The sequence below is a fragment of the Fundulus heteroclitus genome, unplaced genomic scaffold (genome assembly GCF_011125445.2).
Source record: "Fundulus heteroclitus isolate FHET01 unplaced genomic scaffold, MU-UCD_Fhet_4.1 scaffold_75, whole genome shotgun sequence".
Classification (NCBI taxonomy): Eukaryota; Metazoa; Chordata; class Actinopteri; order Cyprinodontiformes; family Fundulidae; genus Fundulus; species Fundulus heteroclitus.
The window spans coordinates 698,434-724,547 of NW_023397197.1; the positions used below are offsets into that span (position 1 = coordinate 698,434).

General features: G+C 40.7%; 1 protein-coding gene, 3 long non-coding RNA genes and 1 pseudogene across 4 annotated transcripts in view; 1 reads left to right on the forward strand and 4 right to left on the reverse strand.

The window, feature by feature from the left end:
- Positions 1-26,114, reverse strand: part of LOC118561913 — a 716,353-nt gene that overhangs the window by 608,160 nt on the left and 82,079 nt on the right. The window lies entirely within an intron of this gene.
- Positions 1-26,114, forward strand: part of LOC118561874 — a 951,216-nt pseudogene that overhangs the window by 570,489 nt on the left and 354,613 nt on the right.
- On the reverse strand, positions 13,233-14,267 carry LOC118561899. Its single transcript, XR_004930353.1, has 3 exons — positions 14,124-14,267; positions 13,974-14,037; positions 13,233-13,603 (listed from the first exon to the last, which is right to left on the reverse strand). It is a non-coding gene; the product is annotated as an uncharacterized LOC118561899 (long non-coding RNA).
- LOC118561900 lies at positions 20,877-21,747 on the reverse strand. Its single transcript, XR_004930354.1, has 3 exons — positions 21,592-21,747; positions 21,442-21,505; positions 20,877-21,071 (listed from the first exon to the last, which is right to left on the reverse strand). It is a non-coding gene; the product is annotated as an uncharacterized LOC118561900 (long non-coding RNA).
- LOC118561898 lies at positions 22,878-25,539 on the reverse strand. The gene is made up of 3 exons (XR_004930352.1): positions 25,428-25,539; positions 23,667-23,858; positions 22,878-22,947 (listed from the first exon to the last, which is right to left on the reverse strand). It is a non-coding gene; the product is annotated as an uncharacterized LOC118561898 (long non-coding RNA).

A 26,114-nucleotide genomic window follows, 5' to 3' on the forward strand; every position in this document is an offset into this window, starting at 1 on the left:
CTTTATCAGATAAAAACGCTTTTCAAAGGCTTAACAGCGCTGGAACTAAAGCTGTGACAGACTGGAGCCTAGAAGCCTAGAAAGCAGCTTCCTGTGAGCCGTCCTGAACATTTAGACGAGCCTGAAGGAGATCCAGCAACGGCTCACCTGTCAGAAACCACAGGTACAGTTCACCTGGTGGCAGCAACTCTTCCAAAGAATGTCAAGAATCTTCTTCAAAATGAGCAGAGCTTAAAATGTTGGTCTCTATGTAGTAATAAAGATTCTCTGCATGTGTAACAAAGGCAGGTTTTTAGGTTGGCCCTGAAGTGTTAAGCTTTACTGTAAATGTCCCAGCAATAGGTTGGATGATGTGGGCAGAGAAAAACAGCGTAGCTGCATCCCTGTTGCCTTGCTGGCCACATCTAGCTTCAGCAGATCATTTGGTTTTCACAAACTCTGTCACACTTCATTGGGATTGTCTGCAAACTGCATTGCTTCATTATAAATATGATCTGGATGTTGACAGATAACAATGATCCTGTAGTTTAACACATAGCAGCAAAAGAAAAGGATGGAAGCTTGTTTTCTATGAAGATGTGGTAGTGTGACCTCTGAACATGGAGATGATCTTAGTGGATGGAACACATGGAACCATAAAGGTGATGTTACCTATTTTCTGCCATTGTAGACTTTGATTCATGGAACAACTGCTCCTTGTGTTCTATGGTAAAAGCAGCCAGAGCCTCCAGTTACAAACTGGCTGAGTAAATGTATTGTTTGGTGCTGATTTTCTGCCGTTTAGTAACTGAATCCTCAGCATGTGGAGCATTTCATGGTGTCATAATGGACGTGTGATCATGCTATATTCAGCTAATCCTCAGCAGGATCTGCAGCATGAAAACAGTAGACGGCTTTCAGATTGTCTGCAGGTAACTAAATGCCAGCTTAGTCAGCTACTAAGTCAGATGAAGGCCTGATTGCTCACTCGCATTAGCATTTGTAATTATTTAGTCATTTGTATACCTGTACCTCAGTAACAATGCTTATTCAGAACGTTGTGAATCTGTGAACTGACTTAGTTTTAGAGCATAAAGTAAAAATACAGGTCTAACAGTCATTGAGGGAAAGCAGATCATCAAGGGTTTTAAAATGAAAAAATAATAATATTACCTTTAATTGGATGTTATTGTATGTTCTGTTTTAGTGGAATATGTGAAATGAAGCGATTTGTGTTCACATGTTTTATGTGCCATTGTTATAGATATATCAGTATTTAGAATCCACTGTAAAAAAGATAATGATGATAATGATGATGTGGTGAGGGAAAATCCCCAGGGATTACTTCAGGAGAGTTTCCTATGAACATATTACTGAGATAACTTCATCAAAGAAGCAGCTGTGACTTTTAAAAGTCATTTCTCTGTGTTCCAAAGGTAGTAAAGTGATTGGCTGTAGAAGTCAGTGTTTGGATGAAGAACATTTACCTCCACAGAAATCTAGAAAACAATACATGTGAAATTCTTTGAGTTCATTTCATTAAGCTTCCCAGTAGCTGAGCTGATGTGGCAGCCATCTTACCTGGGGCTGACTCCCAGATTTTAATAATTTATTGATTTGATAAAAACTAATTTTCTGGAACATAGCTTGACCCGTTCTGTAGTTGTTCAATAACCAAATGTGACGATGAAAAGATAGCATGAAGCCAGCAAAAGCCACCTCCTTGTCCCCTAATGTGTATATTGTGTAAGTTGTTGTGCAGATCCAGGGACACGTGTGGCAGATGGTTCCATGAGCCGTGCCTAGGCTGACAAGAAGATGTCCTGAAAGCTCTGAGGGAATCCAGCTGGAACCGTCTATTGTGTTGTTGGAACCAAAGTTCTGTGGCAGCAAACTATGGAAATGTTTTTCATCATTTCAACATTTTATACTTACCTGCTTCTAGTTCAGCTTTTTCTGGACCTTGTTTTATTTTCTGTGTAATTAGTATGTACATAGTGTGGCAATGTAAACCTCAGCAGTTTTGATCAATAGAATTGTAAAGTCACATGTTGATGAGCTTTAAATGTGAAATTCCACATCATATCTTAATGAAATGTGTTGAGTAACATCTGGAGGTGTTCTCCTGTCAAGCTGAATCCAAATTGTCCACTGAACACGTACTAAAGGTTTACTAGCAACATTGACAGCAAGCTAACATGTGAACTGTGGAGCTGGAATGTTCCAGATGCTGGAAAAGTGCAGAAATCAACGTTCCAGAGCCGTTGTTCAGGAACCAGAAGCTGCTCTCAGATCAGTTTTAGTCCAGATGTTTGTGTTGCACTAAAAGCTGAAAAGATGAAAGCCATGAGTTGCTTTTAAAAGCAGAAGCTTCATGTTTCTACTGTGCTGTGTGTGATGTGTTGCCAACAATCAATGAGCTTCATGGAAGGAAAGAACGTCTGAGTCGCTGCTTTGATTTTCTTTTGCAGCTTTTCTCTGACTTCTAACTTCAGCTTTAAGCAACAGTTCTGGTTGCTGCTGAAGCTCAGAAATCTGATCCACACTTGGAGCTTTTTACTAAAAGCCATTTTCCATCAATACACACAGAACTGTTAGAGGCTTTTTCTTTGTGCTTAGAAATCAAATGGAGTTGATTCAGATCAAGTCCTGCTGGGTGCGCTCCATTGAGCCCACCTGAACACCACTGGATGGGAGGAGTGAAGATTTCAGAGCTTTCCCTCTAAAGAAGCACAGCTCTTCATAGCTCTGAGAGACATTTTCTTCACAAATCCCAGTCAGTGGCATCTGCAGACCTGATCACATCCAAACATCCCATTTTTCAGGACTCAATCATTTCATCTGTGCAATTGTTCCAGCTGCTGTGGGAAGAATCCAGCTGTGAACATCTGGAGCTTTAATGTGCCGCTTCTCTCCTCCCAAACATCCAGCCTCCACCTGTGGAGAACAGCTGGAAAACAGCTGCAGGTGGAAAGAAGGAGTTTGGACCAAGCTGCCTCCTCTCTGCTCTTTTCTCTGACTCTGACTTTAAATTCACTTTGATGGTTTGAAATGAAATCAGGGTTTCAACCTGGATCTTCAGAACATCCTCAGCTGATGCTGATTTTAAACAGAGACTGTCGACACTCTGCTCAGCAGCACTAAAATAAGGAGAAATAATTCTCTAGGAGCTCTAGTAATAATCTGCATTAGAACAACGGCTCATTTTAGCAGCAGCAGTGTGCTGATATGAAGGACTACAGTTTACTTTGTTACTTTGATGCATTTTTATCATTATTTGGTGTTAGTTTGTATTTTTAGTGGATTCTTGGTTTTTATCTTGTTTTTCTGTTTCTGTTTTGATGCCATAATTCCACCAAAGCATCAACTAATTGTTGTTTAGTGTTAAAGGGCTAAAAATGGTTAAAGTGCAGATTGTCATGTGATCAGCAGCTCCTTGCAGCTACTGAGCCTCTGACCTGCTGTGGAAGCAGAAAGGATGGACTTAGTTTTTCACTCACTGCTTCAGGGTTCTGCTTCTGGTTCTGTTCACTAAATAATGACCCAATGGAATCTGTGCTGCTGTTGTATTTCCCTCATTTTAAGAGCTGCTGAGGAACAGATGATCTTTTATTCATGTCCTGATAAATGAAAGCTTAGAACTGACTGTGGTTCTGCTCACTTTTTACCATCACTGACATGTTTGGATCATTTAAAAACGCAGCAAATGGGTTTAATAATCAGACATCATGCAGTTTATCTTTTTACCACCAGAGGGAGACAAATCTCCAGCAATGAAGAGTCCAGTTGGTTCCCAGTTAAAGCAGGTTGTGGTTCCATCAGAGCTGAACAGAAGCTGGATCAGCAGAACAACAATGAAGCCATTTAAACAGCAGCAGAGTGTTTGTGTTCACACTGGGAGTCATGAGAAGGCTTCATGTCTTCAGACGTCAGCAGGTGAACTTTCCTCTGACTCCCACTCAGCCAGACCAGTCTGAGCAGTTCCTGCAGCAGGAAGCAACCAGCAGCTCTGTTCTCTGGGCTCATTTCTCCTCAGGACGCCATCAGGAAACATTTTCAGCAGAACTTCTCTCCTTTCTCATCAAGACTTTATCAACCTGCCTCTGATATCACTGCAGACGCTCTGCTGACTGTTTTAGTCTGAAAGAAAAACTACAAACCAGGTGAGCTGTGACGTCATCAGAGGATCAGAGCCGATGTGCAGATGAATGGTTTGTGTTTCCTCTGCAGGTGAAGGTAGAAAGTGTTTCTGAGCTCTAGAACTAGACTGAACAGAACTAGAAACATGAACTTGCAGAGAAATAGTTCCTGTTTTGCTGCTTTGAGCAGAGCCGTGCATGGAGCCAACGTGATGTAGCAGAAAGTAGCAGCGTTCACATGCAGCCCTACCCTGAGAAAGGCATCTAGCTTCAACAGACTCGCTCCATCATGTCAGAAGTAATGTGGAACATTTAGATCCAAGACTAAAACTACAGCCAGCTTTATGTTCTGTTCTCCAGTTTTTAGACCCAGTACCATCCCAGCTTTATTTATAGAGCACTTTCAGCACCACAGAACCAAATTACTCTATATGAATAAACAGCAGCCATATGATAACGTGACAAGACATTACACTTTAAAACTTGTTAAACACATTTTTACTCTTTGGGCTAAAGCACAGCATGAGACTTCTTGTTTTTACAGTTAAAACAATGTTGATTCTATTGTTTAAACTTTTTTCTTTTGGCAAGAGCAGCTCTGATTGTTTCAAAGTGTTTTATAAACAAAGTAAGCAAATTAAAACCAATAAGACCTAAAACAAATAAACAGCCCTATGCTAAAATAATACAACAATCATAAAATCAGTAAAAATAAATTAATTAAAAGAAGAGAATCTAAATATTATTAATGATGATCAGAATAGTTTAAAGTCTCTGATGGTGTCAGAGGTCAATGAGAATAGATGGTTTTATAAATGAATGTGAAACACAGGGAGGAGAACTGTCTGATGTCCAAGGGAAGGTTGTTTCATAATTCTAGATCTGCTGCAGCTAAAGCTCAGTCACCCTGAGCTTAAGCTTCATCTTTGGCTGACTCAGGATCAGCTGATCAGTGACCTGAGGGAACAGAGGATGTGCAGGATGTACTAGTTCAGACAGCTAATGTGTGGCAAGGCCATTTAGAGCTTTAGAAGCAGATAAAAGCATTTTAAAATGAATCCTAAAATGTTCAGGCAGCCAGTGCAGAGAGACTAAAATAACAGAAATGTGGTCAAAGCTTCATGTTTCATAGAGTCTAGCTGACCACTGATCTAGATCCTCACAGTTCTGGACTAAAAATGATGTTTTCTGTCTGCATGAAGCTGTAGCATATTGTGACTGATGCGCTCATTGATATTATGGACACACTGACTCAGTGAGTGCAGTGAGCCAGGCTCAGCAGCAACATGGAGATTACAAGTCACATGTAGTCAGCATGGATGTTAGGAGATGCTGGAGAACTCTAGAATCTGACCTGTTGGCATCAGATGGAGGAGAAATAATAGTGGCTGAAAATGGATCCTTGAGGAACCCCACGTTTAATTTTTGTTGGTCCAGATTTATATTTATTTACCAAATGACACAAAGTTATCCATGTCTGCCAAATATGGTGTGAACCAGTTTAGCCCAGAACCAGATAATCCAGCCAGTGTTCTAGTTGGATCATCAACATGTTGTGATGAACTGTGTTCAGCAGAACTGAGATCCAGTAGAACCAACAGAGGAGTTCTGGAGCCATTCCAGTCAAGATGAGCATCATTGTAAACGTTTAGCAGTGCAGTCTCTGTGCTGTGGTCTGAAGCCTGACTAGAAATCACTGAAGAGATTCATTTCATCAGAAAGTCATACATTTGTTCATCAGAACCATTTTCAATGATCTTTTCCAGAACCAGTGGATCAGTTCTGATCCTGTAGGGACTTATTATCCATGGATCTAGAGTTGGTTTCTCTAACAGAGGTTTGATCTCTGCAGTTTTCAGCCTTTAGAAAACAAACTAACTGGAGGGAAGTATTTACTATCTGGAATATTTCAGGAGCATCACAGCTAAAAACTGCTTTTAGAAACTCAGAGGGAACAAATCCAGGCAGCAAGTTGTGGATTTTCTCTTCTGATGTGTTTCTGTCAAGAAGACATAATTCAGTTTGTTAAAGTCATTTAGATGCTGTAATGATTGTGGAGGCTCAGGAGACATCAGCAGGTTCTCAGAGGTGGAGATAGATGGTGCTGGTCTCCATCAGGAGGGATGATTGGTGAGCTGTTGGTCAGCCTGTCAACAATAGCAAACAAAGTTCTGCTATTATTAGTGTTTTTATTGCTGAGATCAGAGAAATAGAACTGCCTCGCTGGTTTTAACTCCACAAACTCACATCATGATGGTAAGATCTGTTTCACTTCAATAATTTCTCTGACTGATCAACACTCTGTAGACATGAAGTTTTCTGCATCACTGATGAGGAACCTTCAGTACATCTGAGAACAAGAACAAGGCAGAAACATGGAACTTATTCATGATTATGTGTTTATGAATCATAACACAGATTTAAATAATTCAGGTTAACATTATTCCAGTACAGTGACTACATGTGGGGATAATAGCTCATCACATGTGGGTCAGAAAAATGTCCAACAGTGAAGCAAAGAATGTGGTTTAATAGTGAGGAACACATTCAGACTGATGTTCTAGGCTGAGCAGAAGAACGTCAGAGTTTCTCATGGAGATCCTGCAGGGAGCAGCTTGTCTTCTCAGTCTGTTCCTCAGAGTCAGACTGGTCCCTCTTTCTGGAGAAAAGAACCAGAGTTTCTCTGAATTCACTGTTAGCAGACAGTTAAACTGAGTTTTTACATCACCTGCTTTCTAGGAAGCACCAGGTTCTTCAGCAGAACAGCAGAGATGAGTCTGAGAACCAGAAGGCAGTCAGATCTGAACTCCTCCCACTAACCTACCTGTCCTGCCTCCATCACAGCTGAAGCTCCGCCTCCTTCCAGGTAGCAGCTCACCTGTGTCTCAGTGGTTCACATCTTGTTCTTCAGCACTTTGGACCGTCTGAACAAACTGTAAGTTTGCTTTGTTTCCTACCAGAACTTTGTCTTGAGGAACTTTCCTCTTTGTTTCTGCTCTCTGATGTCTGGAGAACATGTTCACTTCTGATTTCAGCACAAAGTTTACTTTGTCTATGCTCTTTGAAGAATAATCGACAGGAAGAAATGTTTATTTATCTTAACATGAATTATTAAAATGCCTTCAAAATTTATAGTCAGAGTGTGTTTATTTTTTAAAAAGAACAGAAACATTCTTATTTCCTGGTTCTAAAATGTCGTCTGTGGTTCTGTAGGTCATTTTAGTCTTTCAAGTCAAACTGGAATCACTTTAGTTTCTGTTTGTTGTTAAACATTTTCTGTTTCCATATTATACATTTCATCCATCAGAACTTGGTCACCTATGAACAAATAAACACGAAGGGACTGGTTAGAGTCCAAATGATGCAGAGACAGGTCACTCAGGAGGTCCAACAGTCAAAGGTCCGGTTTATTAATAGTCACATTAAAACCAGTAAAAGTGGGTCTGAGTCCTCTAGAGTTTAAACAAGAAAGGGAACCAAATATTAAACTGAATAATTAAAATAAATAAGAATAAATCTATAAATAAAAACACTTGAAAATGTCAGATGTGTCAACATAATCTGATTAAGAAAAAAACGTAAATGTTTATCAGAGATCTGAATGTTTCTATGTCTGAGTGGAGCAAATATTTAGATCTAAGCTTTTTTAGAGATTTGGAGCAGGAATCAAACTCTGTTCTCCCATTAAAGGCATACTATGCAACATTTTTCAGTTAATTAATGTGTTCCATACCGTTTTGGATGATTAAATGAGTCATTTCAGGTCGAACAAAGGTTTTCTCGGCCGCCCTGGGGGTCTGTGGGGGAAATACCGCACTTGCAATTGCAAGAGCTCACGGCCCGCACTCACAGAAGTCTCGCTTTACGGTGAGAACTCCATGTGTTTTTGCCCTGCCATTCACTATATGCACGCGCGAAAGCAACAACAAAGAACCGCGTGTTAACGTCAAATAAACATGCAAGCATATCAAGTTTTATTATTATTATTATTATTTTATTTTATTTTTTTATGTTGGCGAGACGCTACCGCGGCGAGGCGGCGGCTGCGGGAAGCGCTGCGGGAAGCTTGATGTTCATACCTTCACTGTGTTAGTCATTGTTTGTACTGCCGTTTTTTCCACTTTTAGTTGCGTTCGCCTGTCTGCTAAGCTCAAAACAACCGCGCCTGGCTTGACGGAGAAACCAGAAGAGCTGAGCATCTTTATGACAGTGCACTTTTACTTTCGCCCTCTTGGGGGGGAGCCTCGCTGGAAAATCAACCCCGGTTGCATAGTATACCTTTAAAGTCAGACACAACAGCTTCCTGCTGCTTCCTGTGAGTCCTTTCAAAATAAAATGACATCAGTGTTAAAATGTGTTTGATTCAGTCAGATTATCAAATAGTTCATATTTGATGCAGCAGATAATAAGAGTTTGATGATTGTGAAATAAAATAGTTGCTGATGTTCAGTCAGAGTGAATCAGTGTCAGTGGATGAAATGTTGCTCCATGGCTCCATCTAGTGGACTGATAGTAGAAGTACAGCAGCTGATGGCAGCTTCCTCTGCCTCTCACTGCTGTCTGACTGCATTCAACTGACACTGATATGAAGCAGAGAAGAAGAGCCAATCAGAGGAGGAGCAGCTGATCTTTTTCCAGCACTAATGATGTAAAGGATGATCAGAGTTGATGTGCAGATGAATGATTTGTGTTTCCTCTGCAGGTGAAGGTAGAAAGTGTGTGTGAGCTGATGTGGATGTGAATTCAGCAGCATGGATCAGTGTGAGGACAGAGAGGAGGGAGTCCCTCCCTCTAAAACCACTCTGTGTGGGGAAGCTGAGAGCCAGAGGCACGCTCAGAGGTGAGATCAGCATCTCTAAGTGTCCAGAGCCCTTTTCACACAGCGTTCTCACTATATCAGGCCAGAAGAGACCAAGTGGTCCTGAAGCTGCTGCTGTTCCTCTTTGCTGCTTCATCCAGACTGAACAGAGCAGCTCAGCATGGTACCAGTGGGTTCTGACAAACAGCAAGTCAGTGTTGCACAACCAGCTGAGTGACACCAGCCTGTTGCTTAGAGCTCTGGGTTCCAGCAGGACACATCTGGAAAAACTCACCAACTTCCAGAACATTTCCTGGACCTTGATGACCAACATGTGTTCAACATTATTCATCCTAGAAAGAAGGACGGCTGATCAGACATTTATGGAAGAATCTTTACATTTATTTTCTGTCTGAATACGACCCAGATCAACAGTTTTTAATTCAAATTCAGATGAATTTCTATTGTGTGAATAAGTGAAGCTGACAACTCATCACATCATGATTTTAATCAGTGATTCTGGTTAAAATTGAGAAAACTGTCAGTTCTGACTAGTGGGCATCCAGCTGCTTCACTTCATTATTGATCAGGCGTCTAGAACAACCTCTATTCTGGACTCAGCAGTGGATCAGCTTTGGTTCCACCTCAGTACGTTACAAACACAACACCAAGACTTAATGAAGCTCCATCAGAACCTCCTTGGATGGTCCGAGTGAAAAGGACTCAGGATTCTTCTCCATGTCAGAGCTCAACACTAATATCACCAAACTGTCCTCTCAGTTATTTCTAACCAACATGTTTGTCTCAGAAACAGCTCTTTCTGTTCTAGAAACAAGGCTGGACTTTATTCAGGAGGATCAATGATCAGGAACATGATGGAGGATTGGACCGGTTCTGATGGGAAGCATTTAGAACATCAAGTTTATGAACTGTCTGGTTCTGTTGTGTCTCACAGCTCTTTATTTTAGAATCAGTCAAATAAAAAAAAAACTCTGTAATAGTGTTTAAATAAGTTTTTTTCTCACAGCATTCCTAACACGTGGACACATAGATATCAACCAGGATCCTACTGTGTGTCCCTTAGGAGCGACAGGTCAAAGGGTCCTTTCATTGACTTCAGATCTTCTGGACTGAATATGACCGAGACCAACAGAACCAGCTGGTGCCTCTATGTAGGTGTTAAAATAAGTTGTTGTTTTTTTTTGACAGGATTCGTGAGAGTCTAACATATAAACCAGAACCAGAACCCAGCTGTGTGTCCTTTAAGAGCAACAGGTCAAGGACTCCTCCTCCTGACTTCAAATCACCTGGACCTCCATCCTCAGAGAGGTGAGCTGTATCTAACTGTTGTAACTGTGGAAACTGAGTCAGTGTGAAATGCTTTTATTCCAACATGTGTTTAACGTGAGCTCAGCTCTTTTTCCCACATTTCTATGTTCATATGTGAAGCGGTGTGTGTTGGATGTTCTCCAGAACCACAGCAGTGAAAGTGGAAAGAATGGATGTTGTTGGAGGCGTCCTGGATGCTGCTACATCATGTTTAACAGCTCTGATCTGTTTGCTTTTGGGCCTAATTGATTAGTCGCCATCATTAAACACTTTTCTCTGCTTAAAGTCAAAGATTTAGTTTAGACTGGAGCTCACTCTGATTGGTTCTGTTCCATGTTAATGAGCTAACTGGACTCTTTAGTCCCTCTCCCATAATCATAGTGATTGAATCAAATCCAACATGGAACCAACTGGACTTTCTTTCTTTGTTCCTGAACCGTTTTGTCATCGTATCTGAAAGTCTTCCTCAGTTTTAGTGACTGAAGAGTTTCAGTTCTTCTCAGCTGGAGCTGGAACAATCACTGGGATCAGAACCAGAGACTTGGTGTTGTTCCCTCACAGGAGTTTAGAGCTGCAGCTGTTCTTCAGCTCTTAAATATCTCAATGGATTTATTACATTTCAGTTGAGCTTCAGACAAGTTAGCAGAACTGCAGCAACTCATTAAAATGGGTCCAGAAATGTTCTGGTCTAAATGCTTCTCTAGATTTTTCTTCAACAGCTTTATTGTTACTTTGGGAAACTAATAAAATCCTGATTTCACTGCAAGGAATCATGTTGTGATATTTTAGCCAATCACCACCCCTAGTATGGACCGGTCTCCTCAGTCAGGGTCTGAGGTTCTGGAAATGACCCGTTACATTTCTTTAAGAGCCAAGAACAGAAAGCCAGTTCCTCCCAGTGAGCTCTCAGATGTTCCAGTTCTATTTGCAGACAGAGGTTTGATCCGTTATCTCCAGAAATCAGCTGCCCTGTTCTGATGAAAACACCTTCATGTCTTCATGTCTGGAGTGTTGATGCTGATCAGGAGGTTCTGCTGCTTCCTGGCTCCATGTCAGACTAACAGTGGATCACATTTCCACGACCCGCTGGGAAATAGCTGGTAGAGCCAGTCTGACCCATCAAGACTTGGTTCCTGTGTGCGTTGTGAGAGCAGTTCAGCAGGGAAGGAAAGCTTCATCATGTGGTTGGTGGAACCAAGCTGAGCTGAAGTGGACCATCAGAGGTTCTGCTAGTTCTTAGTGGATCAGCAGGAACATTAAAAATCTCCAACTACCTGGATCCTCTGGTTCTCTGCTCACATCCAGATGTCCTTCATGGACCTTTACCTTCTGATTGTCTCTGTGTGGACAGATATAATGTGAGCTCACTGGCTTCCAGGGACCTACAGGATCCATTTTAAAATACTCACCATCACATCCAGGACAGAACCTTACATGGACACACAGCCACATATCTCAGACCTCCTCCAGGTCCACACCACCTCAGATCTAGTCATCAGAACCTGCTGGATGTCCCACACACTGTCCTGAAGACCTGTGTGGACAGAACCTTCACCTCCACTGTCTCCAAGCTCTGGGTCACTGTCCCCACCAGCATCAGATCTGCTGACAGTGTGGACAGTTAGAAGTCCCAGTTCAAGACCCAGTTTTTAAAATGACTACTGGGTGGTTCTGGTCTTCATCCTTTTATTCCATCTTCCTCTTTTGGTAACACTTTATTTGAAGGGGTGTACATAAGACTGACATTACACTGTCATAAACATGACATAACACCTGTTATGAACATAAATGACTCTTTATGAATGTTAAGGACTGTTGTCATTAATTGTCATTCGGTAAATTATGACACTATTAAAGGAAAGTTGACATTGTTTAAAATGTCTTTGTTATGACAACTTGACATTAACAGAGACAAAAATGTCTTTGTTATGACAACTTGACATCAACAGAGACAAAAATGTCTTTGTTATGACAACTTTACATAAACCCAAAACTCATAACCCATCATAAATATGTCATGACAGATCTAATTATAAACCTTTAAAAAGTTATTGTTATGCATGTTTTTACATTAAATTACACTGTCATATGTGTTTGTTCTTAACTTTGGCTATCATGAGACCATTTAAATTGTATTATAAAAATGTCTCCTTATAGGACTAGTTATAAAGATGTCATTAAGCATTTGTATCCTGTCAAATGCCTTAATAAAATAGTCATGAAAATGCCTCCTTACCTCAAGTAAAGTGAAACATATAGGACTAGTTATAAATATGTCATTAAGTGTTATTATGCTGTCAAAAAGTTTCATAAAATTGTTAGTGTAATCTCTTTCTAGACCTTTAAAACTACTTACACTTGACAAAAGGATGTCCTGAAGTGTTATTACACTCATAAATGCTTTTAATATTATACCATAATAAATTATACCATAATAAAACCAATCCACAAGTAAACACAAACACTTTCTTTTATTTGCTTTGAACATTTTTTTTTCTTCCTCCAACAGAGGGTTCAATTTCTGGCCGTGTTTGAGCACAAACCTTCAGTACTTTTAACAAAAAAGAAAAAGTTGTTCTTCCCCAAACAGAGGGTGCAACTTCTTGTTCAGCAGATTTTACTTCTGAAATACAAATAAAAAAAACTAAACACACAACTCAAAAAAAAACAAAAACAAAAAAAAAACAAGTTGTTTAAAAGTAATAGTCTAAGTGTACTTGTACATTATTGGGAGGAGTTTTCCACTTCTTTTTTTGCTGTGATGGTTTCAGCCATCTCTTTTGTTATAGCATTCCTACAACGCTCTGCAAACTGGGAGATCTTCTCATTATCGTGGTTCCCTGCGAGCAGCTCCTTGAAGGTATCAGGAAAAGTCATTCCAAGTGTAACATATACGTGGGGTATCAGAAGATAAATGGTTCGGTTTAAGGAGGTGTTGAAAGAGTAAACAATGACACAAAGGCAGATGCTTATATTTGGTGTTGGTACCATATATTATGTGAAACAAAAAAACAAACAAACAATATCCAAAATATTTACAATCTGCAGACAAGTTAGTTTTCACAGTGCACGTCAGATAATTCAGTTCCATAGACTCCGTAGTTCACAGAATTTAACAAAATAAAACATAATCAGGAGTACTCAAAACATTGCAGCTAAATAGAGAGAATGATTTGAGAGATGCAATCAGTCCATTATCCAAGTCTTAGTAATTGGACAGATGTGTAAAGGAAAATGGAGGGGTTGAGCAAAGCTGCAGCAGCCTCCTACCAGACCCACAGGATGAGGATGTATAGGGGCAGGTTCTGTTCCAGGTAGTAGCTCGCCATCAATTGACCCACAGCTGGGCTCACCTGGCCTGTATTAAATAACCAGGACCCATGGATTAACCACTATTCTCTTAATTTATCTACCAGCTAGTATTATAGTCTATATTCTGTGTACACATTAGGAATATCTACAACATTCCATTCAATACAATTGATATTCTTGTCATTCAATGTATAAACAACAACTTAAATACTTAACAAAACATTAAGTTTGCATTTTCATTAAATAAAACTCAATAGGAGCAAATGGAACACAAATGCTACTAGCATTGCTAATGCTACCAGCCATCACAGCCCTATAGAATTATATTGAAAATGCTAATGCTATTAGCATTGAGCAAACAAAGCATTTCAGCACAATAGATAGCCATGCTATCTAGTGAACAACAACAGACTCACCAATTCCCGCAGATATTCAACACACCGTGGAACCGGATGGTTTCTAACCCCACGGCAGTAGACACTACAAATACAGTCTCATACTAGAATCAACAAGCATTTAAGATGGAAAAATCAGTGAATAAAAAGGTATTGTGTATAGAGACATACCAAGTGCAGCTGCTCCAGTGGCTTCCCCCTCACTACTGATTGGGGAAACTCACCTCAGCTTATAAAATGTGCCTGAACTTCATGATTGGTTAGACTACAGGGGTGTGTCTTGTGGTGTGTTCAGGTACTGGGGAAAAAAAAGGACCAAGGGATTTTAACCTGGGTTACACCCTCCCCCCTTTAAACCCATGCACGTCCCGTTGCATGTTAGAGCACTAGATGACATGAACCGGCGAAACGGTGTCAGACGCAGATGAAATATTTAAAGCATTGGACAGGCTATGGAGCAAAGACTGAACTACCGAGATTAGAGGATTACCTAGAGTTGAGTATTGTAATCGCTCTGGCGGTGCTGTCTGCCGTGTTGAACGTCTCAAAGTCAAGTCACCTACGTCATTGTTAACTGAAGGCTCAACAGGAACAGCAGGCAATGGACTGGATTCTTCAGGAGGATCTTCATTTAACTGGACTTCGGTAAATGTCTCTTCAGGTAAGGTCTCAGTTGAGTGTTCTACAACATTGTCCTCTTCCACAGCTTCCTCTTCTTCACAGAACTCAGACTGCTCACTGCTGGGTTCCAACAGAGACGACTCAACAGGAGCTGGAGGACGAACAGTAGGTGGTATAGAAGAACTACAGTCAGCAACATCACTGGGAAGAACGGCATTCGGTTCTCTGCAGTATCTTTCCACAGTGAATCGAGATACGGATGGACCAAAGGTAAGTGGCTCCATATCTTCAATTTGATCATCACTAGGAGGTGAGTCGATCAAGTTGTCTGATTTTTGGTTTTGCTGACGGGTTCTTGGCTTGACAGCATGGGCATGCTCTGGCGATGGAACATTCTCAGCTGCTGGTAGAAAACTACACGGCAGGAGGAGATCTCTATGTAATGTACGCAGTGGTCCATCTCTATTCTCAGGCTTTACAGTGTAAACTGGGAGTTCACCAGCCCTTCTGACCACAACATAGATGTCCCGTTCCCACTTATCTGAGAGCTTGTGTTTTCCTCGGAGACGTACATTTCTCACAAGCACTCGGTCTCCCGCTTCCAAAGCGGATGAAATGACCCTCTTGTCAAACCGTGTTTTGTTCCGCTCAGCTGTTTTTAGAGCATTCTTGGAAGCGATCTTGAAACTTTCTTCCAGGCGTAATTTAAGCCCTTGCACGTACTGAGAATGAGTCTGGTATTGTGGTTCCCGCAGAGGTAGTCCAAATGCCAGATCTACAGGAAGACGTGGTGTTCTGCCAAACATTAGTTCATAAGGAGTGAAACCAGTTACTTCGTTTTTTGTGCAGTTATATGCATGTACTAGAGGCTTCACAAAGTCTTTCCATTTTGATTTTTGTTTGTCTTCCAACGTACCCAGCATTCCCAGCAACGTGCGATTAAATCTCTCCACCGGATTTCCTCTTGGGTGGTATGGCGTCGTCCGACACTTTTGAATACCAGCAACTTCACACAACTCTTTGATCAGTTTCGACTCAAAATCTTGACCTTGATCGGAATGCAACCGTTCCGGAATTCCATAACAAACAATGAAGTTGTCCCATAAACATTTGGCTGCAGTCCTTGCTTTTTGGTTTGCCGTTGGAATGGCCACAGCGAACTTTGTGAAATGATCGGTCAAAACAAGGATATCACGGGTGTTGCTTGTGTCTGGTTCAAGACTCAGGAAATCCATGCAGATTAATTCAAGAGGACGAGATGTTTTGATGTTGAGCAATGGAGCAGCTCGTTCAGGAAGAGCTTTCCGGCGCACACAACGACCACACGTTTTAATCTTGTGCTCAACGTCCTTAGCCATCTTGGGCCAGAAAAATCTTGTGCGAACAAGGTCTAAAGTGCGTTCAATCCCCACGTGGCCCATTTCATCATGAAGACTCTTTAGCACATCTGGACGAAGACACTCTGGAAGAACAAGTTGGTAAGTTACCTCTTCATTTTCTTGACGTTTCCTATATAGGACTCCATCAATCAGCTCCAATCTTGTCCACTCCCTCAACAAGAGAGGTAATTCAGGCAGTTCTGTTCTTGCCATTGGAGGGATCTTTTCTCCTGTCTCCATCTGATGAACCAGTTCTCGGATGGTTGTGTCAGCCCTCTGTTCCTCCTTGATTTTGAGATGAGATAGGGTTGGAGATAACTGATCCTCTTCAGTGATGTAGCTGTCAGGGACTGCCTTTGCTGTGAGTGAGAGGGACTCAACCAGCGTAATGCCCTCCGGCTGAGCAGCTCGGATGCGACAAACTTGACAGATGGCATCAACAATTTCTGGAGAGATCAGGTTTGAATCGGCAAGATGATTTTCCAGGAACTGTTGTATGAGCTCATGATCTTTAGGTGATTCATCAAGACACTGGTGAGGACGTCGGGAGAGTGCGTCTGCGTCTATATTTTGTTTTCCAGCCCGGTATAGAAGCTTAAAAGAGTATGTAGAGAGTGCAGCTAACCAGCGGTGACCAGTAGCATCCAACTTGGCAGAGGTGAGTATGTAGGTCAAGGGATTGCTGTCTGTCACAACGGTAAATGTGGCTCCATACAGGTAATCCTGGAACTTGTCGGTAACACTCCATTTTAATGCCAAAAATTCCAGTTTGTGGGCTGGGTAGCGGCTTTCACTCTGCGACAAGCCTCTGCTTGCATAAGCAATCACTCTCAGCTTTCCTTCCTGTTCCTGATAGAGTGCAGCTCCTAGTCCTGTCGTACTAGCGTCGGTATGAAGTATGTATGGTTTGGATGGATCTGCAAACCCAAGGACTGGTGCTGTAGTTAGTTTCTCAATCAGTGTAGTGAAAGCAACTTGGCAACTGGAACTCCAACGTTCTCCAAAAGGCTGATTTGGACTTTGATGTTGAGCGTTGGATGGCTTGGTTCTAGACCTTCGTGCAGGTACGTACCCACGCGTGAGGTCGTTCAGAGGTTTGGCAATGGTGGAATAGTCTTTGATGAAACGGCGGTAATAACCCGCAAATCCCAGAAAAGAGCGTAGTTCCTTTAAGTTGGTGGGGATTGGCCAGGATTTGATGGTGTTTATCTTTTCGGGATCTGTTTCTACTCCTTTCTCTGACACAATATGACCCAAGTAGCGAACCGAAGTTTGGAAAAACTTGCACTTTTCTGGTGACAGTTTTAATCCATATTCTTTCAAACGATTTAGCACTCGCATCAGTCTCCTCTTATGTTCTTCAAGAGTATTGGAGAATATTATTAAATCATCCAAAAACACCAATACTTCACGAAGATGGAGGTCACCCATGCATCGCTCCATCAACCGCTTGAATGTACTGGGAGCATTAGTGACCCCCTGGGGCATCCTGTTGAATTCCCAGAACCCCAGGGGTGTCACAAAAGCAGTCTTGGGCTTATCTGTTTCGTGCATTTCAATCTGGTAATAGCCTGACTTCAAGTCCAGGACTGAAAACCATTTTGAACCGGTGAGTGCTGTAAAGGATTCTTCTAAATTTGGAAGAGCATAAGCGTCTTTGATGGTCTGGAGATTAAGCTTCCTATAGTCAATGCACAATCGGACATCCCCATTCTTCTTCCGTACCACGACAATAGGAGAAGAGAAGGGTGATGTGGACTCACGGATGACACCAGCCTCCAGAAGCTCACTCAGATGTCTCTGAACGGCGTCAAGGTCGTTGGGATGGATTGGTCTGGCACGGTGTTTGAACGGAGTTTCATAATGGAGCGTGATGTGATGCTTTACCTTGTTCGTGCATCCAAAGTCAAGGTCATGATGTGAGAAAACTTCTGACATGTCACTTAATCTCCTTATGATTCGCTCTTTCCACTCCGATGGTATGGGAGAGTCACCAAAGTCAAAGTTGAGAGAGGTAAGTGCAAGTTTTGATGAATGACTTTTCACCTGATGCTGTGAAAGAACACAGTGGTATGTACAGAGCTCGGCGATGACACTCAGTGGTGGAATATAGTGGTCCTGCTTCGACTCATTTGTTACAACCACTGGGACTTTGTAAGGTGCAAGAGCCGAAAGAGTGAGAAGACAGTTGCTAACACAAATACCACCAGGCAGGATGGACGCAGGATGCTGGACGAGGACAGATTGGCTGAAGCTGGGAGAGGTGACTTTAGCAGAGCCCTCGATGATAAGTGTGCGGCCGGCCGGAACACGCACTGGGACTTTGCTGAGGAGTCTCACTACTCCAACATGGCCAATGTCTTTCTGCTGGTGTGACAACTGGAGGGTCTTTAACACGGCTCTGTAACCTTGCGAGCTAGGTTGGAATGTTGGTAAGTTGCTCTGCAGGTATTGCTCATAGAGAGGTTCAAGCGTATTCATCCCAATTAGAACTGTGGATGGAGCTTCGGGGCGAACATCAGGAACAACTAAAGCCAAGGTTGAAACATCAATCTCATTGCCCATAAAGTCTTTTGGAAATTTCACTACCATTTCCACATAACCAAGGTAAGGAACTGACTGGCCTGCAGCACCTTCGATGTCTAATAGATTATGTAGAGGGTTTATTTGTTGATCTTGTAAATGTTCATTGTAAAAAGAGACATATACAGTAGTCACTTGCGAACCGGTATCAAGCAAGCACTGACAAGTGTGACCTGCGACCGCAACTTCAGCAGTGCATCTTGACCCCACCAGGCCCTTTGGGAGAAGGACTGTAGCCTCTCGTTGGGACTGCTGGAAGTTTCCACACTGAACACGCTTCTTCACATTTGCGGGACAGGATGAGTCCAGCGCAGTTCCTGTTTGTCCCTCAACAGGAACTTTGTCTAGTTTAACTGTTCGGGTGCTGGTTGATTTCGCTTCTGCCACTTTTGTTTCCTTTCACTGAACTGTTTTTTCTTGGCACTGACAAGTTCTGGATTCGGGCGATTTTCACATTGTGGCTTGATGTGTCCATCTTCTCCACAGCAGAAACAGAACCCTGGCTTTGGATTTGCAGAGGGATTACTCACAGCAGCTGCCATGGTCTGTTTTCCACGTGACTTGGGAACTGGATTGGGTCTCGGAATATAAGTCTGTCGTCCCTGAGACTGGTTTGCTGTTAAGACAGCCAATTGACGCTCTATTGCAGCCACCTGCTCAGTGAGTTGTTTAGTAACAGTGGTCAGTGTCTCCCATATTCTTTTTTCGTCTTCTCCATATGCAATTTGGGCTTGTGATGTTACTTTCGGTCTGGCTCCGCCTCCTCCCAGATGCTGTTTCATTCTTTGTGTCTTTGCAGCCTCGCGATCCTCTTCAGTTCTTAACAGCAGCAGTAGTTCAGCAAAAGAAGGTGGTTTTTCTTTTTTCTGTTTGAGCTGAAGTTCTGATATCAGGACATTGTCCCAGCATCCTCTGCAGAACTGATTAAGAAGATGTCTATTAACTTCAGCTTTTGATGCACCTCCCCTCTTTACTGCAAGATTTAAAACAACTTGTAATCTCTGCAGGTAAGCTGAAGGTTTTTCACCAGCATCTTGAAGTGTATCCATAAATTTAGCATACAACTCCTCACCGTCCTGCACCGTCCCATAGGCAGAATCAAGCTGTTGGATATAGATGTTAGCAGACATATCAGGACTTAGATGTTTCACTATGTCAGCAGCTGGTGGCAGGAGACTGTCGAGGATTTGTCGCAATCGTTGGATTTCAGATATGGCAGGATCATTAAGAACCAGATCCACACTGGACCTCCATGTATCATAGTCCACTTCATTTTGTGGTCGTGGCACCTTTCCAGAAAACACACGTAGTCTGTGGGAAGAGCGTAGATGCACAGCAGTGTCCTCCGACTTGACAATGTGTTCTACCACATACCTTTGTAACTCAGGAGGGTTGAGGTCTGAAGCAGTGAGATTGATGGTAGCACGTCGCTCCTCTGGTTGAGCTATGGAAGCAGTGGCAAACAATGAAGATGGAACAGCCTTTTTATGTAATGTCTGATTGGTTGTATTCACTGAAGGCTGTTCTACCTTAACACCAACATCAGCTTCAACATCAGGATGCACCTCTGAGATTGATTTGCCGATCTGGGCCATCATCTCATTCAGCACTTCAGCATAGTTTTGTCCAGTCAGTTTAGCAACCTTTTTTAAGTCAGCTAAATATGTCTGAGTCTTAGAACTCCCTACATTTTTAGCATATATTTGAGATAAATTCTTAATATGATAAAAGATACCGCTCTCTGAAGTTTGTGTATATGGTAAAAGTGGGTTCAATAGAGTTAAAGGTAAGCCAGACTCGAACTCAACAACAAGCATATTGTGAAACTCTGATTCAGGTGAATCAACAGTAATAGTACGATTTATGTTACCATACTGCTCGAGAAACCCTTTCGCTTCATCAGCTACCTCGGACTCTGTCACCAATACTGCATTTGGTATTTTAACGTCGAGTGTTTCAAAAATATTCATCGTCAAGATATTGGTGAGACTGAGTGTTCAAACAAAACAATATGTGTATTAATTACTTTTTCAAGACCTCCTGGCTAGCTCGCCACTTTTATGTAACATATACGTGGGGTATCAGAAGATAAATGGTTCGGTTTAAGGAGGTGTTGAAAGAGTAAACAATGACACAAAGGCAGATGCTTATATTTGGTGTTGGTACCATATATTATGTGAAACAAAAAAACAAACAAACAATATCCAAAATATTTACAATCTGCAGACAAGTTAGTTTTCACAGTGCACGTCAGATAATTCAGTTCCATAGACTCCGTATTTCACAGAATTTAACAAAATAAAACATAATCAGGAGTACTCAAAACATTGCAGCTAAATAGAGAGAATGATTTGAGAGATGCAATCAGTCCATTATCCAAGTCTTAGTAATTGGACAGATGTGTAAAGGAAAATGGAGGGGTTGAGCAAAGCTGCAGCAGCCTCCTACCAGACCCACAGGATGAGGATGTATAGGGGCAGGTTCTGTTCCAGGTAGTAGCTCGCCATCAATTGACCCACAGCTGGGCTCACCTGGCCTGTATTAAATAACCAGGACCCATGGATTAACCACTATTCTCTTAATTTATCTACCAGCTAGTATTATAGTCTATATTCTGTGTACACATTAGGAATATCTACAACATTCCATTCAATACAATTGATATTCTTGTCATTCAATGTATAAACAACAACTTAAATACTTAACAAAACATTAAGTTTGCATTTTCATTAAATAAAACTCAATAGGAGCAAATGGAACACAAATGCTACTAGCATTGCTAATGCTACCAGCCATCACAGCCCTATAGAATTATATTGAAAATGCTAATGCTATTAGCATTGAGCAAACAAAGCATTTCAGCACAATAGATAGCCATGCTATCTAGTGAACAACAACAGACTCACCAATTCCCGCAGATATTCAACACACCGTGGAACCGGATGGTTTCTAACCCCACGGCAGTAGACACTACAAATACAGTCTCATACTAGAATCAACAAGCATTTAAGATGGAAAAATCAGTGAATAAAAAGGTATTGTGTATAGAGACATACCAAGTGCAGCTGCTCCAGTGGCTTCCCCCTCACTACTGATTGGGGAAACTCACCTCAGCTTATAAAATGTGCCTGAACTTCATGATTGGTTAGACTACAGGGGTGTGTCTTGTGGTGTGTTCAGGTACTGGGAAAAAAAAGGACCAAGGGATTTTAACCTGGGTTACACAAGCTCAGCAATAACAGCTGTCCTCACAATGGTGTTGCGGTCAACTTTAATCTTGTTGAAGGCCTTTTTCATAGATCCAAACTTAGTGAATCTCTTCAGGGCGCTCTCATAGCGGTTGATAACTCCATCCACTGTGGTCACTTAAAAAAAAAAAAAACATGAATAAATAAACAAAAAAAAAACAATAACAGCATCCACTTTAGGCATGGTTTGTTGGAGTTTTTTTTTTTTTTTTTTTGGAGCAGTTGGTTGGGGGTAATTGGGAAATTATCCAATTTTTGCAAAAATGGTTTTAGGCCATATCACTCAGCCCGGCCAGTAACCTTTACTCAATACCACTGACGGCAATATTACTGAGCACCATTGTTTAAAAAGTTGCTTTGTATCATCAGTTTTAGACAGTGAAAAAAGCTATAAGTAAGTATTTACTATAAAATCAACCTAAATCATTCTCATTTGTGACCTAGGATGGAAGTAATAAAAACACTGGTCCTCTCCATTCACAATGTTTTTGTCAAGTTTGCTCCTTTTCTCCTAGCCATTGTTTACTTCATGGTTCCTGAGCCTATCAGATGACAGTTCCCAGGGTTCCCAAAACTGAGCACAGAATTTTGTATTTTATCTTGACAAAAGAGCAGCATCGCAAACATTGAAGCCAGTAAGAGACCAGAACAGACAATGCATTATACACATGTCCTGTGGAAGGAAAATTAAAAAAATTTTTTAAAGTGGCATATTAGGCTACGTTCACACTGTAGGTCTTGATGCTTGATTTTGTTTTTGCTCTATCAATTATTTTTTAGTTGGCCATTCATACTACCAATAAATTAATTCATCATACTGCTGTTTGAACAGTATTTTATGAAGCACTAATTTCTACTACTGTGTGTGGATGTGTAGTTGGAGCCATGAGATTGTTGTGAAAGATGGATAAAATGCAACATGACCAGTCAGAGTGTGGATTGTATAAATATCGGATATGTATACATATTGAAGCTACACAAATTGGCTGTGCTTACTTCTTGAACGGCTGTACGAATCAGAGTGTTTCTTGGACTTTTTGGTCTTCTTTTTCTTCTTCTTTTTTTCCTCTTCCTCTGAAGATGATGAGGAGCTAAAGTCTGTGGAAGAAGAGGAGGGGGTAGTAGATGTTGAAGATAGAGGAACCTGAGCAATCTCTCTAGAGCCTGGAGGTGGAGAAGAGAGAGGTCTATTAGTAAAGGTTTAAGAGAAGGTGCTCACACTGTAGTATTCTGTAAGTCCTTGGTTACTTTTGAAATCAAACCAGAATACCACTGGAACCTCATGCCATTGGAAACATTGGTTACACAATAGACAAAGCCGTACTTACATATTTCGACAGAATTTTGAGTGCATTGTACCACACGATATCAGTAAGTAAGCACAAGAACTATGGTAATCATAAGGTGCACAAGATTAAAAATGTGTACCATCATTTTTGGAGAAAATGTAATGATTTTAAGTGTGCCTGACAATCCAGAAAATTCCGTAAACTGCAAGCCGCCTTTGCCTGAATCCAAAAGGTTGCTACTCAGACATATGTCACAAATCCCAAGCGGCAAATATGATTGGTCCATCCATTTTATGGGTTATGGAAATCCATCACAATAGCAGCAAGTCCAGATGGATGTGTGGAGCCGTGTGAAGGTCGGCGGAACTACATCCATCTGGCCAGAGCCAGGTTACTTAAAGGGGTATTATTAAAATTACATGTGAGTCATCTTGGTTTGAGGTGGACGTCTGCACCTTAAATGCTTGGTTTCCTATGACTATAAAATAATAGCTTTTTGGTGCACTATGTACAACGTCTCACAGTGAGCATAACCATGTCACTCTACACTTCAAAATCCATACTATTTTTCTATTGATTTTATGACCATTGTACCTGACTTGCTGCTAGATGCAGGTGCCACAGTGGCTTCCTTAATTTGTGTAAGAAGGAAGTCTTTGTCCTTTTTCAGCTCCCTGTTGGCCTCCTCCAGGTATTTAATGTGGTCCTCAAGGTGATCAATCTTCTGTCTATCCATCTTTGCTTGTTGTTTCAGTTTGGTCAACTCCACTGCCCCCGTTGGTGACCCTGGAAATATGTATTGGGTAAATACATTTGATTTTAATATTAATTAAAACTTTTTATTTAAATTCCATCTCAAAAATGCCCCTTGCTGTTTACTGTACAGGCAAATAAATGGGCAGTAAGAACTTAAATGGTTGTCATAAAAAGAACAATATAAGTATCAAAATTAAATCTGTCTTTGTTAGCACAAGTATCATGATTACTGGAGCTGAATTAAACTATTCTGATCAAAGATTTGTTGAAGTTGATATAAACTACTATGCTTCTATTTAGAAGATAACATTTATTGTTTAGATCGAAGGCACGTGAGGTTATAAGAAAGTAGGGCTGGGTGATATATTTATTTTATGAAAAATGAAATTTTCTGTTTAAGATTTGCTTTTAGGAAAATCTGTCTTTTTTGATCATCGTACTTATTGGGCTTTCATAGTTCACAGTAAGATCAGGTCATGATTTTTTGTTCTTAGATGTACATTAATAACTAAAAAACTAGCTTAATGTATAATAACACTATCTGTACACATTAAGTGTGTTATGTTTAATCCTTTTTAGTGGCAGGGCCTACAAATTATTGTTTTTCCACAATGTTTCACAGGTTGGATTTAGTTGCACTTAGAATTCAAATAAAAGTCAGCTTTTGAAGGTAATTCATGGCCTTCTCGATTTTTATTAAGAAATTTAAGGGAGAATAAAAATCAATCTTATTTTTGAGCCATATCTTCCAGCCCTACAAGATGTGTATTTTTGTCACTTAATATGCCTTCATAAAATATTTAAAAAGAAATACAACGGCTTATGTATGTTTGCAAGAGGCTTATTAAACCTTCAAGGGCTACTGTACATTTTTGGGTGTATCTCTTAATCCATAATAGCTACTAATTTCCTTTTTTTTAATCCAAAACGTGAGATCTTAGATTTTCCACTGATACCATCAACATAGTGGTTTGCCCTCCAAAACCGTATAGAAAACGGATAAAAATCAGTGTCCAATGCGTCCTGGTAATGTGACGCAAATTTCCCCAATCAGAGTACAGAATGCGGATTAAAAAAACTGTTAGACGACAAGATATTAGCTTGGTTTAACTGGATACGCTAGCATGAATCTGTAAGAAAAAGGCTATAAATAAGATAAAAATCAGCAAAGCAACAGTCCTTTATGAAGGTTTATTGTGCGTAATTGCGCAGATAGTGATACATTTACACAATAAGATTTAACTTATTTAACTTCACAAAAGTATTCGCTGAACCAGAAATGACTTTGTATGTACATTTCTACATACTGACAGATGAGCTTATCAATGAAAAATGTATGTATAATGCTTAACTGAAACATTTTAGATGGTGTTATAACACCACTATGAAATAAAAAAAATCTTCAGGCAAAAATATGCTCTCAAAAGGCCTTAAGACATTGAAGCGTTACTAAATAAACAGATTGAACATCAGATGACAGTTTACAGACAAATTAAAAACCTTTAGCAGCCTAAAATGTAACTTTTGTATTAACTGGGCTGGTGGGATGAGTAAATTTCACACCCTTCCAGAGAAAATAGTACACCAAAAGTAACTTACACAATTTCCTTGGGGAATATTTCATTTGCTTCTTTGGCTTTCGACCAACGGAGACAAGTTCTAAATCTTGTGGCTTGTCCACGAAAGCCTCCTCCACAACCTCTTGCACTTCTCCGACACTGTCCTGTACCCCCCCATCGCGTGTCTTTTTGCCAAAACGAGTCTCCATCTCGCTAAAATTGGCACAAAAAAAGAACACAAGCAGCATGTGACATCAGTTAAGTTGCTTTAGTAAAACACCCAAAACGTAACTTTGACCTGATAGTTTATTGTTTGCTAGATTTAAATTTGAGAAAAAATATAAATGCCAGAATTTCTAGAATGTGTACAATATTAAGGACTAATGTTCCAGATAAAGAGTTAGTTGAATTTAGCTAACGTTAACTGAAAGCTAGCTGAAATCAACTTTACATAAAACGAAAACTGTTTTTTCTTAAAAGATGTAATTAAATATTAAGCATAAGCCTACCTTTTATATTTATCTGGGGAGTTACCTCTATTCCCTTTTACACCGCAAATAAAATATGGTCTGGTCCAGTCGTTTCTTCTAGCTTACATTAGGCAGGCACACAAGACGAAGGTGGTGTTCTTCTTCGTGGAGTTTTTTTTTTTGGCGGTTTGCAAAAAAAACACTATGCGTGCACTACCGCCATCTACCGACATGGTGTGGGGCACAGAATGATTATC